Raw genomic sequence first — 15,031 nt, forward strand, 5'->3', positions numbered from 1 at the left:
TTTAACTTAACCTAGGCTCATATAATTTGGTGTGTATGATACCTGCATGGCTCCTTGTTAACGCGATAACTTTAGTTTGACTTAACCTAGGCTCATATAATTTGGTGTGTATGATACTAGCATGGATCCCAGAGTCTATGAGGTCAAAGGTCAAAGGTCAAGGTCACTGACATGTTTTCATCTTACCCCTCTGAAGTCATTGTTAATGCTATAACTTCAGTTTAACTTAACCTAGGCTCATGTAATTAGGTGTGAATGATACAAGCATAGATCCTACGAATTCTATCTACCGGTATTTTCAGTCAGTCGGCAAGCCCCTGTGTTAATGAGCAAATGGGCAAGATTTATCCAAGTCCTCTCGTGGCTGAATTCATGTCCGTGCAAAATCTCGTGAATTGTGAGACTTTCTTTCTCAAAGAATTTAACCACTTTCTCCTGGAGTAAAATTGATTATTTTTGTACCATTGGGAAGAGTAAATGTTACTCTTTCATATTGGTTATTTCTTTTGAATAGAATATTTTGATAAATAAGTGAATTTTTTGCCAGAAAAGATGCATCAAACAGAATTTTCTTCCTCTGTTTTCACTTGCAAATTGTGCAACATTTTGTGTTTTAGGCACCAACATTATTTATATCATCAGAAAGCTCAAACTCTATACTTTCTTACAATGTCACTCTTGATATGTGGCATCTTTTAGATGGGTCAGCAGCCAGCTTTTTCCATCAAGATGCAAGACAAGATTTCTACAATTTCTGAGTAACATAAAATCCAGAGTTCTGATTGGCTGAATAATGTTTTCACAACATTAGGCGCGGGTTATTTGAAGAGATTACCACATGGTGGGTGTCCTTGCAGAGGCCAAGTGTGGGGAACATTGGAATTTGCGTGGGTGTGTGGTCTCTGTGACCAATCAGAGTGCAGTATTCTTGTTTTTGAGCTGCTAAATGTACTTGGCCTATGAAAAGCTGGCTGCTGACCCATCTAAGATACATCTTCTTATACAAATTATATCATATTAAAGCATAGATCTTCAGCTTTATTATGATCTAAGAATCATTTGTGCTCAAACAGAAATCAAGTGTGAAAACAACATTTGTTGCATGAAAAAAATCATTTTGTTTCATGTTTTATATAAAAAAAATTCCCTATATTACATTTTTTAAAAATTCCAAACACATGACCTGAAAGAATGATTCTTCTTCTTTACAAAGATACCAAAAACATGAAATTTGGTTAATATTTAGAGCAGCAATGGCAGAATAAAAAGAGGTGTTTTGGTTCGCACCAAGCTCATTAATAATGCAAAAACCCTATAGTCATGAATATCACTTGGATAAAAGAAGCTACTTTTTCAGGGCTTGCCGACTGATTGTTTAGGTCAGACAGTCAAAGGTGAAGTCGCCACCTTCCACTTTTCTTGCTTGTCCAATAAGTCCATCTTCCGCTTTACAGGTGTGTGCAGAGATGCTCAGAAAGATGCCATCAGTATTGGTATATGTTATGATATTATTACATTATGTTTAATACTTTGGGAATGATGTCAGATTGTCTATGCAGATGGTCAGGTTTATTTTGCCTTCATATTAAGTTGCACCAATTCTTTTGAAAAATTAATCTCTTCAGTTTTTCCTGCAACAGTTTCTTTCTTCTACAACATGTTATTGACACATTTCATGTTTCCCTTGTACAAAAAAAATGTTGCTGAGGTTTATGGAGCCATGTCTTAATCAGCCTTAAATGATTAATTTATTTTATTTTTTATCCTGTCAAATAGGTTATTGATCTATAGAGAGACATCAAGACAATGATTCTGCTGCTTGCCAAGTGACAATGTGCCATTTGAAATTGTTCACAGGATGTAGAAATTGCTGCCTTCTTAACCTCTTCAGCAGGGATTTAGTCTAGTCAACATTTTGCAGGCCCTTGGCCTCAGCCCGAGTCACTTGTACAAAGTCTATGGAAGCATTTATCACCAGCAACCTTGTTACGTGGAACTACCAGACTCGATTACATCCCTACTCTTCAGTTATAACCAACTCATGAAAGTAATTCTTATTTACCAGGAATATTCTGAATTCACTGTTGGGTCAAGTATTTTTTATGCCAATATGATGAATCCAAAAAATCAGGCTTCTATCAGGAATTAGATATGAAGTAGTTCTCACCATGGAAATTAATACAAATATCATTTTAGTTATATTTTTTAATGCCCCCGCAGACAAAATCCAGAGGGGGCATTAAGCGTTGCCCTTGTCTGTCGTCAAAGGTCACAGCTCATTAAATATGCAAGTTGGGCTCCGCATGATAACTTATGAAATGTTCAACGGACTTACAAAATTTTTGGTGTGTTGGTAGATGACACCAAAATACAGGCTAAGGTAGAATTTGGAGTCCACATGTCAAAGGTCACCGTTCATTACATATGCCAGTTGGTTTCCGCATGATAACTTATGAAATATTCAACGGATTTAAAAAAATTGGGGTGTATAGGTAGATGACATGAAAATACAGGCAAAGTTCGAATTTGGAGTCCGCAGGTCAAAGGTCACAGCTCATTATATATGTGAGTTGGTTTCCGCATCATAATTTTGGAAATATTCCCCAGATTTTAAAAATGTTTGGTGTCTGGGGCTCTGGGTAGATGACACCAAAATACAGTCAGGTCACATCAAATGACCAGACTGTCATATCTTCTGTTAGGGATTATTATGGAAAGTGTGAGTCTTTAGGTCAAAGGTCTAAATTTGTTCATTGTATAAATGCATATTGGTTTCTGCGATATTAAGTTCAATCATATTGAATGAATTTCTGATTGCGTTGAGCGGGGACACGTCAAATTTCTAGTTGTATTTTGTTCAAGATTTCACTTTTACTGACACAGTAACTTTGTACATAAATTTGTTGTTTCAAAAAGTGTATTAGGTAGATAACGGGATTATTTTATTCTTTAACCCTTTGAACCCTAAATAATTGGGGGCGGCCATGACCCATACCCTGAATTATTTGCACATATCGACCAAATTCACAAACTCCCATGATTTGAACCCCAATGGCATCTTCCCCCTGCTGGTACCCCGCCCCTGCCCGGCTGAAGTTGTTTAACTTCTTACAGACCTTGTCTACCAACAGAAATATCTTTAGTGTCTGTTTTAAGCTCAAAATCACTGCTTTGACTCGAGTCAGATTTATCAGTAGCTCCCCATAGTCAGTAGGTGACTTGCAGTGTATTAGGCAGTGTAATTTCTACACATGCCAGACGAGTCTCCGTAGTAGAGTAACATATTTTGGCCATTTCGGTTGCTAAAACCTTCCAAAATCAATACCAATCTTGACTGAAATTATTGATTAAATATCCTTGTGTGTACTAGAAAAATGATGTCATTTTTAAAAGATCACCTAACAATTAGAATTCATGTTTTTTCCAGCCTATCGGGTATTGGCAAGTTCACTGCTATAAACTGGTTCAAAGGGTTAAATGTTAAAACAAAATTCGATAAAACAGTTGAAATATTTGGAAATGTTTGCATCTAAAAAGTGGAGAATGATACATTTGAAATAATATAACAAGGCCACTTTTCACTTTGTATTTAGTAACATTATATGAACTTTACAAAGCCCTGACTATTTTGAAATCACATGGGGGGGCTTTGAAAACGGCAAAACTAAATTATCACTATATCATTATAAGTGTTTGTATAATTGAAGAAATATCTTCCAAATTATGGTTAAGTTTTTAGTGCTGACAAATTGTCAAAATAATTATCAAAGTTAAACAAGACACTTTACCAGAGTGGTTATTAGAGTAATATACCATATCACTTTTTCATATACAGTACGATTGTAGTTCCTAATCTTTGAATTGTGTTTTCACAAATTTGTTATGACAATTAGAACAAATAAAGAATACACTTCTATCCATTTTATACAAGTACATGTATGTGTGTGACTTGCCTCCTGTAACTGGATGGTCCATTTATGAATTTTACATGTATATGTACAGTGCGTATCAAAAAAAAGTTTACACTTAGAAAAAATCCTGTAAAATTATACATTTGTAATATCTTGAAGATTTTTACACATTTTAACATTGGTACAGATCTATTTAAGCAAATGAGGATATAACTGTCGAAAAATATTTCCGCTTGAGTGAGCACCACTTACTTTAGAAAAGTTAGTGAAAAATGATTTGCGCAGAACTTTGAAATAGTTGTGTGAATAAAAGTAGACCTTAATCATGAAGAACACGTTGAATTTAGCTAGTAAAAGTGATTTTAAGATATCTTTTATCGTTTTAACTTGTTTCCTTGCCCAAAACACTTCGAAGAGTGCATTTCGCCCTACCCCAATCCCCCACACTCCGAGGCCATCGTGACGATACTTGCTTTACACTGAGCTGTGATACATGACATGGCTTAGGCTTGATTTTCATTTTGTTAATTATTGTCAAGCTTGGAAAAAGTGTTGGAGAAACAAGTATTAAATGAAAAATGAAATGTAAACCCACTTAAAATGATAAAAACTTGGTGAAAAAATGCTGGAGATGTCTGATATAAACTTTTGTTAAGATTTAGTTACCGTATGTCCTCAGATCCAGCTGGCACAAAAAGGGTAAAGGTTGTGCTTACTAAGTGTTGAAATTTCAATTTGGGAGGCAAAATTGTTACAAATTGCTTGAATGCATCCATTTATTACAATTGACAAAAAGTGCAATGGGAAATGTATGAGTAATGTTTCGCAGGGTAAGTTTGATTTCGCCCTTTCCCCTTGACACAGCGTGAAAACAAGCATTTCTGCGCAAACAGATTTCTGCGAGCTTTACAAAAATGGACAGTGCTCAATCAAGTGTAACATTCTGTCAAAACTTTCAATTTCATTGCGTAGATGAGACCCACACCCAATATTATATGTGAAAAAATTACCCATATGTTGTATATTTTTTAATTCCCAGGGCTTTTTCAAAGTGTAAACTTTTTTTTGATACGCACTGTATTACAGATTTTAGTAGTCAATGGGTTAAAGTCTATCTTTAATTTTTATTTTGCTAAATTCCACAAAAGTTCATGTCACCATTCCATTTCAATACTAGGTTTTATTGATGCATGTGCCCTCCATTTGTATTGATATGCATTGAGCCAACCCCCAATGCACCCTCCCATTTTAGGCTTGAAGTCCCTGACCGGGGTAAAAACAACCATACATCAACAGAAAGGTAATGATTCATAGAATACAAATATACCGAAAATATTACATATATCTCCTTCCATTAGTTAAGAATGAATAGAAATCAAAGAAAATTTCTCATCCCAAACTCGTTTCGATTGAGCACCCCCACGTCGCTAAAAAATGATGACGTCATGTTGTGTGTGGAGGGTCGTGATTCCATAGGTTTGTGTACAAAAACACTGGGTGATTTTTATGATTTCCAGATTATGAATTCTTTTTTTTTTCATTTTCAGATGAAAATGGCACTCACAATTATACAGTGTTCAAATGGAGGGAAACTTACAACAATTCACTACCTTTTTTTTATTTCTTGGTCTGGGTCTTTAAGAATAGATGATACATGGTGCTATATAACTACCTGTTATTATTTTTTAGCAGTATTTAAAAGTATTATCGAAATTAAAACGGAAAAGTATAAAGCTGGAACTTAGAAGTACGAAAATGTTAAAGGTCAAGTCCACCCCAGGAAAATGTTGATTTGAATAGAGAAAAATCACACTAGCTTAACGCTGACACTTTCATCAAAATCGGATGTAAAATAGAAAGTTATGACATTGTTAAAATTCACTTATCTTGCACAAAACAGTTGTATGTAAAACTCAGTGATATGTAAATGAGAAAGTCGATGATGTTCCTCACTATTTCTTTTGCTGTTTTTTTTTTTTTTAATTACCGGTATACAATATTTCATTTTTTTACAAATTTGACAAAAAGTACCAACTTGATTGAACCATTTAGAATTAAACAATGCTAATTCCACATGTTCAGGGAAGAATTAATGTTTCATCTGACAATGAGGAGAAAGTTTGAATATTTCGTATTTCATATAGTAAAATACAAAAGAAATAGTGAGTGGATGATGTCATCAGTCTCCTTATTTACATATCGACCAGGATGTGCATATAATTATTTTGTGAAATTAAGACAAACTTTAAAATGTCATAACTTTCTTATTTCACATCCGATTTTTATGAAATTTTCAGTGTTGTGCTTGTTGGATATTTCTCTTTTTGTCTCGCCCACCAGAGGTGAAGGCGAGACTTAGGGATCCAAATGTCGTCCGTCTTTCACAAACCTTATGACACATAACTCCACAACCGTAAGTCGCTTTTCAACCAAACTAGGATGGTAGATGGACTTTGGGACCTGCATGTTATGCTGCAGTCGGAGGTCACATTGTAAGGTCAAAGGTAATTTTCAGGTCAACATTAATGTTTACATGCAAGACTCTTTCTTATGACACATAACTCCACAACCATAAGTCTCTTTTCAACCAAACTTGGATGGTAGATTGACTTGGGGGACGTGCATGTTATCTGCAGTCTGAGGTCACATGGTAAGGTCAAAGGTCAACGTTAAAGTTTACATGCAAGACTCTCTTATGACGCCTAACTCCGCAACCATAAGTCACTTTTCAACCAAACTTGGATGGTAGATGTACTTAGGCGACCTTCATGTTATGCTGCAGTCGGAGGTCACATGGTAAGGTCATTTTCAGGTCAACATTAAAGTTTACGTGCGAGGCTCTTATGACAAGTGTTATTCCATCCAAGTCATTTCACAATGAAGTTTCGATACAATTCTGTTGTGTGCCCTCGCAAATCATGATAGTTCTGGTTACTTTCATAAGTGGGTGAGACACAAAATCACTTTTGCCCTGTAATTCAAACCAACTTAATATTGGGGTGGACTTGTCCGTTAAAGAGTGGATAATAACTTGTACAGACTAATATCCAGTGAATGTGCCATAGGCTACAGATAAAGAATAGAATATGGATGTAGAAAGTCAATACAATGGCTATTAAGAAGTATGACATTCTCAGATTTTAAACAAAGGAAAGTTCACCCTTACAATTACAAGAAAAATATATATTTTGTTTTATTTGTTTTGTCATAAGCGAGGAGCTTCCCTATATAAAATGTATAGAAAGAAAAATTACAAGTCATTTTCTCAATAAAATGAAAATATTTTTTATTGTACCTTTAGTTTATTAACAGGACAATTATTTCATATCCACTTCCAAAAGAAATAATTAGTAATGATTATGAACCATTAAATAATCGAAATTTATGCATTTTATATTACATGAAACACTGGCAGCTGCTAGTATATGTTTGATGTCACAAAGTCAAAAACTTAAGATTCTAATACCTTTCAGTCTTTATCTTTTGTGGATTTTTCTCAAACCTCCATTATTATTTTTTTTTCTGGTACTGTTACAATAAACTTACTTTCTTCTTGGAGAAAAAATGTTTAAATTGCTGATCATGGACATCATTTACAAGATGGTTCCATGACTTGGAAAATATGCATGTTATTAAAGCCAAACATGAAATCTAACTGCCAAAAAATTAAATCTCTTTACCTTATTCTGAACTCAAAACTCAATTGCAATTGTAACTTTAACCCTATGCCCTCTGACATATTAGACCGGAGCAAATGTCCCAGGAGCAGACGTTGTCTCCTTACAATATAGCTGGAAGATGTACAGAGGTGGGAGAGTTGAATTCAATCTGACAGTGGGAAATAGATGTGCCTTTAATTTGAACTCCTAAAAGCTAAAAGTACAATGATAATAATAATTATACTTGCTTATATAGCGCTTAACACTTATTTGTCAGAAGTCTCTAAGCGCTCTACAGTATATGCAGCATAATTACCCTGGCTTTAGCAGTGCAGCTGTTATGCGTGCTGCGTTTCAAGGAATAAATTCCTGCCAGGTACCCATTTACCTCGCCTCAACACATTTACAAGCAGTTATATCAAAACACATATTTATATACTGAGGTATAGTATGGATATGTATGTAGTAGTATAACTTATTCTGAAGCATGAAAATATGTACTGGTGGATGTTTCATAAAGCTGTTCGTACGTATACAAATGCACATTTAATGGTGACTACAAGAAAGGATCACCAGTCATTCTTAAAGTCACTCTTTATACGAACAGCTTTATGAACCGACCCCTGGTAACTTTTTTTCTTGTCAATAGACAGCCTTCCAAGTTCAACCCCCCCCCCCCCAAAAAAAAAAAAAACACATCTTCACCAAAGAGTTTGTGTTTGGACATTTTATAATTGTCTTTAGAAGAGGAACTTATATTCGCTTTTTAGGTTTACACCAGTGTAGAGTAACAAATTATTACTCTTTAAATTCTAGTGCAGAATTATTTTATTTTTTTTACCATTGGCCCCTGATTTTTAACCTTGAGAAAATATTTCTCCTGGATATTTCACTGAGTCTTGGTACATGTATATCCAAACTTCAAATTGAATGCACGTTAATACCAGATAGCACTATTTATATTTAAAGGACAAGTCCACAAGTTGGTTTGTTTTAAAAGAGAAAAAGCAAACGATCATACCGCCGAAATTTTCATCAAAATCGGATGTAAAATAAGAAATTTAGGACATTTTCAAGTTTCACTTGATTTCACAAAATAGTTGTATTCACATCCTGGTTGGTTTGCAAAATAGGGGACTGATGAGATCATCCACTCACTATTTCTCTCGTATTTCATATCATGGAATGTGAAAAAATTGTGGCCCAAACAAAAGGGTCTGTTTTGTCAAATCTGTAAAAATTGAATTATTGTATAATTCCAACAATAAAAAAAAGATGGGTGAGAGACATTGACTTTCATTTGTATTTCACTGAGTTGTGCATATAACCAAGGAGTTGCTGGTAACTCCTAGATATAGTTTTGTGAATACCAAGCAAAACTTAATGTCAAAACTTCCTTATTTTACATCTGATTTTGATGAAATTTTCGCCATTATGCTTAATTTTTTTTCTTTTTATTCAAATCAGTCTGTTTTTTCTGCAATGGACTTGACCTTTACATATAAGAAAGAATGCCCTATTCTTATATTAAAACATGTCAACTACTCGATGGTATGATTATGACTTAATTACATTGATTTTCAAAATCAGCAGAAAAAGGTTCCAAAGGTTGGATTGGGGCTTAGGGCAAAAGAGGCATGTTCTCCCCAATCCCCTTTTATGATTTTTTTTTAATGTCTTTTTTATTTTATTGACTTGAAAGTACTGCTAAGGGTTTTACCCATTTTCTTTTGTCTGTCAGAACTATTTTTTTGAGGGGGGGGGGGGTATAGTCCCTATTACTTTTTTTTTCTTTTCTCAATTTTGCCTAAAAATGTTTGCCATCTGCCCCTGAATATGATCAACAGGATTTTTTTAATGATTAAATAATAATATCACAATATGTTAGCATTTAACTTGTTAGATATGTATTCTAAAGACAGTTATCTCGCCATATTTAGAGGAATGGGGACTCGGGACTGTGCCGCTGATAGATATATACGAATCCTACTGATTATTTTTTTTTAAGAACCAATGATATTAAAAGAGGTTTTTTGCGTATTGTTTTTTTAACAAAGCCTAGCAGCTGAATAATATCCCTAGAGCAGATGTTGGACAGGAATACTCAGAGTACCATTGACAAGAATTAAAGCACTTTGCCTTTATTTTGCCCTACATCCAATCGGATATCGGATAATGCCATTTTGCCCTGTTATATTGCAATATTCAAATACTTTGCCATATCATGTTTCCAAATCTAAATTGATAATATCAACATATTTAAAAATTCTTTTTGTAATGAGCAAGAATTTTATCTTTGGCGATATTATATACCGGTACCGTACCGTAGTACAGTCACAGCAGACGAATTAATTAACGACACTAAAGTAAAAGATACCGTATTCCCAGTATAGTAGACTTGTTAACTGCAAAAAAAAGGGCTTACGGCTGCATTTTTGAGTACAAATGTCCCACTTGGCACAAATGTTCCTTGAGTCAAAAGAAAAAGATTCATCCAAAGAGACACGCTGTATCTATGAAAATAAGCAAGTAATTTGCATAAATTTGCATATTATGTCGAAATAGTAAAAACAAGTAATTCAGAATAAATATTTCAACAGAACTGCCCTAAAATTGGAAATAAAGACTTAGGGTAAGACAGGGAAGAAAACTGTTATAAAATAATTGGGATATCCTTGTTTATTATTACCTAATTTACATAAATTATGCAAATTATAATTTAAAACAGAGTATTCTTTCAAGAATCCTGAACTGTGCATATAAATAACAGCAATTAATACAAAATGTCAACATTCTACATGAAAGAGAATATATTAGCGAAAACATCGATATGCTTCATGACAGTATTAGTGTCTTAATTTGCTTAGAAAGAGGGCAAATATGTCAAAATGTATGACGTGATATTGCGCTAAAACGAGACCAAAACAACCTCTATGTCACAGTCACACTCACGAATCGGACAATAAAGCGATCAATGGTATGTCATTCGAGATAACACAATCTCAACACAATAGCTTCCATCGGCTTCTCGTATCGCTTTTGTTGGTGTGTCTGCCACACCGTAATCTGTGATACATACGGGCAAAATGCATTTCGGTATCGGTAAAACACTATTAATTTTGTTTTATTTGTTTCTAATTGGTTTCTCTTGGAAAATTTACAGGAGACATTGCTTTGCTGGTTACTGCTTAAATGAAGCTCTGGCACATGAATCATGACGAATGTACCCCACATCAATCCATATTTTAACTTTGTTAAAATATATGTCTTTTGGAGACCCCGAAGTGGCAAAACTGCATTTCCCCGCGGCATTCTCGCTACTTTACAAAACCAGTTTGACTTGTATTATCGACTTGGAAAAGACAGATGTATGAGACATCAGTGAACATGTTTCCTGAAGATAGTTTTTGTTTTATTATTTAAGCCTATACGTCCACGGGAGCCCTCCGAATTTACTCCATCCTCTCTCTGTATTTCGACACTAAATAAAAAAATATCGTGTTTAAAAACCACCGGCAAGGCAAGTTGCGTTTTTGGTATAATAAAGCAACTTTTATATCTATATTTCATATTTATCTATATTAATAATATTATTAATGTTATCATTATTATTATTATTGTTCTGCAGTTTGTAATAATGTTCTAGCACAGTAAAGGCTATAACCGAACAGGAGCATGCCTAGGATACCCTTTTCCCTTTTGGTTTTATGTATTAAAAAATAGTTTGTCTTTAGAACTCTTAAAAGATTACTTTTGTTTGTATCAGGGGCGGAAATTTCTCCCAAAAGGTAGGGGGGACAAGGGTCTGGAAAATTTGACAAGCAAAAAAATAAAACGCTATTACCTAAAATTAAAGGTCATTTTGACGAAAATATATTTGACAAGCAAAAAAAAAAATTAATAAAAAAAGGTCATCTCGTCCCAAAACGTACGTTTTATTCCCATTTTGAGTGATATATTTCTTAGCATCACCAAAGACCCAAAAAAGTAGGGGGACATTTGATATTGTGTCCCCCCTACTATTTTGAGTAGGGGGCCACGTCCCCCCTGTCCCCCCTGGGATTTCCGCCCATGGTTTGTATTGATATCTTGGAATAGATTGAGGAGAAAATACTCTACAATTGACATGTAGAAGAGCTGTAGTACATTGAAAAAAAAAGCCACACGTAAGCTCTAAAATACTCAAACCCCTTTATTGCTTCCACTCTATGTTCAGAGCCCATTAGGGAGAAAGATACATTTCTACTACACACAGTAAAGCCTCTTTACTTTCTCCTCTTGAAAAAAACAAACATAGAAGGCATTGTTTTATATCTCATAAAATAAGTTCGTGTACATGACGGTGGCCTGTCAAAGTTGCCCAACCCTTTATTTTGTTTTAACAATATATATTTAGAATATCGTCTAAATGAAGCCCTCATCTGGAAAAGGGCACTTATTAAAGGCAGCATCTACATTACATAGAGGAGGCCCTGGTACTTGGAAGCGTGGGCTGAAGCACAACGCAAGATTTTCCGGACGAGGGGGGGGGGGGTACTGCGCGTGTTATTCTCGATAGATAGCACCCCCTGGAATTCCGGCAGATGTGACAAAACGAAAAAAAAGAAACGTTACCCAAAAAAAAATCATTTTGTAATGCAATCCTTTTTGTTTATTTCCTGTAAAATTTATTGATGTAAATTTGAAAAACGAAAAAGGTTCAATGTAAAATTTTGGTCCCAAGAAATCAAACAAGCTTCAGCCCCCTCTTCCAAGTGCCAAGGCCTCCTCTATATAATGTAGATGCTGCCTTTAATAAGTGCCCTTTTCCAGATGAAGGCTTCATTTAGACGATATTCTAAATATATATTGTCAAAACAAAATAAACGGTTTTTGGCAACTTCGACAGGCCACCGTCACGTACACGAACTTATATTATGAGAAATAAAACAATGCCTTCTATGTTTTTTTTTCAAGAGGAGAACGCAAAGAGGCTTTACTGTGTGTAGTAGAAACAGTGGCGTAACTACGGGGGGGGGGGGGGCATGGGGGGACACGTGCCCCCCAATCGGCTGGCCAAAAAAAAAAGGGGAAAGGGAGAAAAAGCGGAAGAAAGAGAAACGTAGTGGGGAAAGAAGAAATTATGCTCATTATAAATGTTATATTATATTATAATTATGTTATATTACATGAAAAAGCATTTTTTTCAAACTTTATGAAACATTTGCTCACAGGGCCTATGACTCTATTGTTCCTGGTGCTCGCATAGACCGTTTAAAGAGATAAATAATCCTGATGTACTAAACCTCCTGTTTTCAAATCAATACTGTACACCAATTACATTACCTCGCAATTCGAGTCATAATTTTTTCATGTAGTGACATTTGCTCTTTTTTATGACTACTTAAATTGATTGCCCTATTTAAGGTCTAATATAAAACATTTCCTGTCCGTGCTAACGTTCGCATTAGTTGTTTGGTGAGATGTCTACTCTTCAATGAATTTCTAAAATCAGTCCTTAAAATGTCTAGTTTTCTGATCTCAATATAAAAAATTTTCAGCTCGCGCTTCGCGCTCGCATCATTTGGTTAATGAAATACGTACAGTCTTAGTGAATTCCTGCAAACAAACATGACTTAGAATGCCCCTCTTTAGGTCTGAATTTCCGAAATTTTCAGCTCGCGCTTCGCGCTCGCAGTATTTGATTAGTGAAATGCGTATGATAATCATGATTACCATGTCTTCAAAAAATGCTTAATGTGTTTATATGTAATTCTAACAAAATCAGCAAAGATTGGTACTAGCATTAGATGACTTTGCTGAGATATGTATAATCTTAATGGATTCCTAAAATATATTCCCAATTTGGGTCAATATATACAAAAATTTCAGCTCGCGCTTCGCATTGTATAGCGAGGCAGGTACATATCATGATTACAAAAAAAAATTGCTTATAATGTCCCTTTTTAGGTCTAAATATCAATACAAATAAAAATAATCTTTTAAGAGTTCTAAAGACAAACTATTTTTTAATACATAAAACCAAAAAGGGAAAGGGTATCCTAGGCATGTTCCTGTTGGGTTATAGCCTTTACTGTGCTAGAGCACTATTACAAACGGCCGAACAATAATAGTAATAATAATAATAACCATAATAATATTAATAATAATTATAATAACAATATTAATAATAATCATAATAATATCAATAATGATGAATGTAAATATAAAGATATAGATATAAAAGTTGCTTTATTATAACAAAAAAAACGCAATTTGCCTTGCCGATGGCTTTAAAACAAGATATTTTTTGTATTTAAAGTCGAAATACGAAGAGGGGATGGGGTAAATTTGAAAGGCTCCCGTTGGCTTAAATAAACAAAAATATTTTTTTCAGGAATCATGTTGTCTGATGTCTCATACATCTGTGTTTTCCAAGTAGATAATACAAGTCAAACTGGTTTTGTAAAGTAGCGGGAATGCCGGGGAGATGCAGTTTTGCCACTTTGGGGTCTCCAAAAGATATATATTTTAACAAAGTTAAAATATGGATTGAGGTAGGGTACATTCGTCATGATTCATGTGCCAGAGCTTCATTTAAGCAGTAACCTGCAAAGCAATGTCTCCTGTAAATTTTCCAAGAGAAACAAATAAAACAAAATTAATAGTGTTTTACCGATACCGAAATGCATTTTGCCCGTATGTATCACAGATTACGATGTGGCAGACACACCAACAAAAGCGATACGAGAAGCCGATGGAAGCTATTGTGTTGAGATTGTGTTATCTCGAATGACATACCATTGATCGCTTTATTGTCCGATTCGTGAGTGTGACTGTGACATAGAGGTTGTTTTGGTCTCGTTTTAGCGCAATATCACGTCATACATTTTGACATATTTGCCCTCTTTCTAAGCAAATTAAGACACTAATACTGTCATGAAACATATCGATGTTTTCGCTAATATATTCTCTTTCATGTAGAATGTTGACATTTCGTATTAATTGCCGTTATTTATAAAACACTTCAGGATTCTTGAAAAAATACTATTTTTAAAATTATAATTTGCATAATTTATGTAAATGAGGTAATAATAAACAAGGATAGCCCAATCATTTTATGACAGTTTTCTTCCCTGTCTTACCCTAAGTCTTTATTTCCAATTTTAGGGCAGTTCTGGTGAAATATTTATTCTGAATTACTTGTTTTTCCTATATCGACATAATATGCAAATTTATGCAAATTACTTGCTTATTTGCATAGATACAGCGTGTCTCTTTGGATGAATCTTTTTCTTTTGACTCAAGGAACATTTGTGCCAAGTGGGACATTTGTACTCAAAAATGCAGCGTTCAACCTCTTAACAAGTCTACTAGTACTGGAGCAAGGAACAAGTCCATCTCCTTATCGTGTCACGTATTGTGGTGAACATCTTTGGACTTTCATTGGTATGTATTATTTCTGACAATGTGAATTGTTAA

The 15,031-nt window shown here is 34.5% G+C and overlaps 1 long non-coding RNA gene across 7 annotated transcripts in view; it reads left to right on the plus strand.

The window, feature by feature from the left end:
* The window catches only part of LOC121410230, a 33,628-nt gene extending 29,698 nt beyond the window's left edge, over positions 1 to 3,930 (plus strand). For all 7 annotated transcript variants that reach the window (XR_005969291.1, XR_005969296.1, XR_005969295.1 and 4 more), the window contains one exon: positions 1,777 to 3,930. This is a non-coding gene — a long non-coding RNA (uncharacterized LOC121410230). The remainder of the gene's footprint in view (positions 1 to 1,776) is intronic.
* The last annotated feature ends 11,101 nt before the right edge of the window (positions 3,931 to 15,031 follow it).

Source organism: Lytechinus variegatus, chromosome 3 (genome assembly GCF_018143015.1).
Source record: "Lytechinus variegatus isolate NC3 chromosome 3, Lvar_3.0, whole genome shotgun sequence".
Lineage (NCBI taxonomy): Eukaryota > Metazoa > Echinodermata > Echinoidea > Temnopleuroida > Toxopneustidae > Lytechinus > Lytechinus variegatus.